The sequence below is a fragment of the Pseudophryne corroboree genome, chromosome 2 (genome assembly GCF_028390025.1).
Source record: "Pseudophryne corroboree isolate aPseCor3 chromosome 2, aPseCor3.hap2, whole genome shotgun sequence".
Taxonomy (NCBI): domain Eukaryota; kingdom Metazoa; phylum Chordata; class Amphibia; order Anura; family Myobatrachidae; genus Pseudophryne; species Pseudophryne corroboree.
In genome coordinates, this window is record NC_086445.1 from 728,135,000 (window position 1) to 728,139,620 (window position 4,621).

General features: G+C 43.6%; 1 pseudogene; it reads right to left on the reverse strand.

Moving 5' to 3' along the window:
• Window positions 1–4,003: 4,003 nt before the first annotated feature.
• Window positions 4,004–4,122, reverse strand: LOC135052615 (5S ribosomal RNA; annotated as a pseudogene).
• Between the last annotated feature and the right edge of the window lie 499 nt (window positions 4,123–4,621).

Sequence of the window (4,621 nt, forward strand, 5' to 3'; positions counted from 1 at the left end):
CAAGGCATAATGTCTAATGAATGTGTTAATGGAAGACCATGTGGCTGCCTTACATATCTATTCTGCTGAAGCACAATGTTGTGCTGCTCATGAAGGACCTACCTTACGTGTAGAGTGAGCAGAGACATTAGCCGGAAAAGGGAGATCAGCTTGAGAATATGCTTCTGAAATCGTCATTCGAAGCCATCTTGCTAGCGTCTGTTTAGTAGCAGGCCATCCCCTCTTGTGAAATCCGTAGAGGATGAAGAGAGAATCTGTCTTTCTGATGGCACTGGTACGATCCATGTAGATCCTTAATGCCCGGACTACGTCCAGCGACACATCTCCCGCATAAAATCCCGATTCCTGAAAAACTGGGACCACAATATCTTCATTAAGGTGGAATATAGACCACACCTTAGGAAGATACCCAGACCTAGTTCTGAGAACTACTTTATCTGGATAAACATCAGAAAAGGAGATTAACATGACAGTGCTCCTAAATCTGACACTCTTCTAGCTGATGCCATAGTCAGTATAAAGAGAACTTTAGCTGTCAACCATTTAAAATCCACTTTATTTAGTAGTTTAAACAGAGCAACTTGAAGGGCTTTGAGGACTAGACTTAGGTCCCCAGACACTGTAGTAGGAACAAAAGGAGGTTGACTGCGCAGCATTCCCTGGGAAAAGTGCGCACATCCTGCAATTTGGCAATTTTCTTTCGGAACCATGCAGTCAATACTGACACTTGTGTTCCCAAGGAAGCCACCCTTAAACCTTTATCCATTCCTGCCTGAAGGAATTCTAGAACCCTGGAAACTCTGAAAGATTTCGGGTCCCTACTTCTTCCATTGCACCAATGAATATAGGCTTGCTATATTTGGTGATAAATATGAGCAAAGGAAGCTCTGAGCATCTGTGAGAATCCTCTGGATTTTAGGATATACATTTCAAGAGCCACGGCGTCAAGACAGTCGATACAGATAACTGTGATAACAAGGACCCTGCCTTAGTATATCTGGGCGTAGAGGAAACAGAAAAGGTATTCGACATCTTCTGCGGATCAGTGTACCAACGCCTTCTGTGCCAAGCCGGGGCTTATTAGAATCCCGGCGTCTTTGTTGTATTTTCCTCACTATCCTGGGTAGCAGGATGATTTGAGAAAACACATACTGTAAGTGAAATGAAATTCCCATTAAAAAAACGTCCACAAAGATCACTCCCTGATCCTTTGTTCCTGACCCAATTATGGCTCTGTGTTGTTCAGATGGGACTCCATGAGATCTATCTCTGGCCAATCCCACTTGTCTACCCGAGTCTGAAACGACTTTAGGGTGCAAATCCTGTTCGCTTACCTGAATGGCGTCTCGACTGAGAAAATCTGCTCCTCAGTTTAGGACTCCCGGAACGAACCCTGCGGACAAGGCTAGAAGATGGAGTTCTGCACACTTTAGTATGTGATTTACCTCCTTCCTTGCTGTTTAGCTGCATGTTACTCTCTGAAAGTTGAGGTACACTACTGTCATTTCCTTGTCCTTGTTGATCTGGACCGATTTTCCTTTAGGAGTGTCCTGTGCCTGAAACAGGACCCAGTATATGGCCCGAAGTGCTAACAGGTTTATTAGCAGGCAACTTTCTTCTGTGGTCCATAGTCCCCGGAATAATAATCTTCCAGACAATGGCCCCCACAGCCCTGAAGACTGGCATTTGTTGTCAGGATCTCCCAACCTGATATCCAAAAAGGTGTCCTCTGATCTAAATGGAATGTATGTAGCCCCCAGGCTACTGACTTTCTTACCTTTTTTGGCAGTACTATGTACTTGTTTGTGTATTGTCCATCTGGCCCACCTACACCACCTGTTATTCACAGGTGGTCTATTTAACCAGGCACAACACTGCTTAACTTCCAACATCAAATGAGATTGGGCATATCCAGTGTGATGCGGTTGTAGATGGAAACAGATGCTGGAGAGGTCTTGAGTGGAATTGTGCCCACTCCACCATGTCTATTGTTGATACCATCTACCCCATAATTCACATTGCTGCGTGAATTGATATTGTTTAACTATGTAACAACTCCCCTACCTTTACCTTGGATATCTTGTTCCGAGGTAACTATTTTCTGCAGACTTGAATTCAGTACAGCCTCACCGTGAGTCATGTTACAGAACCAGAGATGATTTTTACCAATTTATGAACCACCCGTGCCTCTGCAGACAAGTTGTTGTGTGTTGTAGATGGCACAGAAACCTTTCCTGTATTTGTGCTAGGATAAGTAGGTGGTCAAGGTATGGCAATTTTTCATATCCCCTGCTAGCGGAGATAAATTGCCATAATCATTTTGGTAAATACTCTGGGGCTGTGGCTAACCAAAAGGTAAAGCATAAAACTGAAATGTTGCTGAAGGATGGTAAACCTTGAAATAACACTGATGGACAGTGCTACAGGAGCCTGAAGGTAAGATTCCTGACTTATTGGATAAACAGATGAGTTATACCTTAAACTGCGCAAAAGGCTTCCTGGACACTACCACAACCAAAATAAGTGTCTCCCCAAGACACTTGTGAGTTACAAATATAGAAGCAGTGAAAAGGATTGCAATTGTTACCAGGCGCCACTTATACAATAGATCACAAAAGATTCTTCCCACTGTTGCATGTATTGGTCTCAGCACATGTGGAAAGAGAAGTAGTGCCTTGAGAAAGACCCAGAGCATTTTGGGTCGAAACGCGTCGGCTGCACTTTGGACCCCTTTGTTCCAGTGGGAGATAGACTGTTCCGGTGACCAGATGAATGCACCCCATTGTCCACCCGGGAGGACTGCTGTGGTGATTATTCATTTAACACGCTCTTGTGGAAGACTGTTTCACACCAGTCCTCACATCATTCTGGTAATTGTTCCATCTACAGCATCTCAAACAGAACGGGGAACATAGCATTGTGTTTTTCATTTTGTATCTTGTGTATGTCATTAAAAACATAAATTGTACTACACATGATTGTGATTTTCTCTTTCCACATGTGCTGAGATTAATACATGCAACAGTGGGAAGAATCTTTGGAGGACTCATTATCAGGAATGTACCATGCTCTGATATTTTCATTAGAATTGTGATCTATTGTATAAGTGGCGCCTGGTAACAATTGAAATCTTTTTCACTGCTTCAAGATTCCTGACTTATCCAGGAATACCATGTAATCTACTGGCTCCCCACAAAACTATGGAGTGCCATGTCTCCATGTGAACCGTGGTACCCAAATTTATCTGTTTAGACTTTTTGAAATTGAGAATGGGGCAAGGGATCGTTTTTGACCCAGGTGGGAATAACACCCCCCCACCCCCCCCACCCCCCCGCATTGTTTATGGGTTACTGGAATGACTATTCCTAACAAAAACATTTTCTGAATTGCTTCACGCAAATCCCTCACCTACATCTCTACCCAAGATGGGCTGAAACAGAAGAACCTTTGAGGAGGATGGTTCTTGAAGGGAAAGTATAACCTAGAGATACGGCTTCTTGCACCTAGGCATCTGTTTGTAGACTGCTACCAGATCTATGCAATCCGAAGAAGTCGGCCCCTTATCCTTTTGGAGTCCCCCAGAAGGACGTCCGCACCATCATGCTGATGGCTTACCTCGGGTTTGGAAGCTGGCCCTCTAGTTGCCTTTGCTTTTTTGCCTTACCAAACTTATTGTATTGAGGCTGTTGCGTTCCTTTATGATCGACAAGGCCGAAACCGGACCCCTAGGTTTGGGGTTATATGTAGAAGGAAACATGACCTTCTTGGAGTCTGTTTCTGACTCCAGAATAACTCCTTCCCAAACAGAAACTTCCAGCCAAGGCAAAGTTTCCAGAACCTTCTTAGATTTTGAATCAGCTTTCCATGTATGTAAGTCAAACTCCTCTGTGAACAGCTATTGTTATTGCTGATGCCCTAGAACATTAGTGTCCATATGAGCTATATGGGATTCTTGCTCACGTGCAGGTGCTGAAAACCTGTTTTCCAGTACCTCAGCCCAATGTACCTACAGCACGTGGTATTTCAAGGTGGTCTCTCCTCCAAGAACTAGCCAGGCCCAACACTGCTTAACTTCCAAGATCTAGTGAGATTGGGCCTATCCAGTGTGGTGTAGCCGTAGATTGCAAGGTGAAGTCATGGCTGGCCTTATGACTGCCCCAGACAAAGATAACATGATCTTTTTTTTAAACTATTCCTCTTTTGACGGCAGAGGCCATATAGATTTTTGCACTATCAATGACATGCATATCTATTTTGGGAGGCACTTGGAATCCCATTTACCGGGTATTCTATTTTATTGGGTGTAACCCAAACCTTTTTCCTGAATTATGCCCTCGTGAAGAGTCTCCTTGGGATGTTTAAACACAGGTGCCTTATTTTTACCCCAGGGTCTGCTGCCTTTATTGACAGACTAGCCTTTTGTGCTCTCATTTATTCAGCTTTTTCATTTAACTGATACCTTTTACCTGTTCTTCGTATGCTGAAGTAGAGTATATAGAGCTTTCATAGTCTGATGATTATCATGTGTAGTCTGTGAAGTCGAAGATTTATTTACCTTCGGTTCATCAGCTTGTCTTATTGGAGAAGCTGTTGGGGATATACCGCAAGTAGTGAGCTGCAT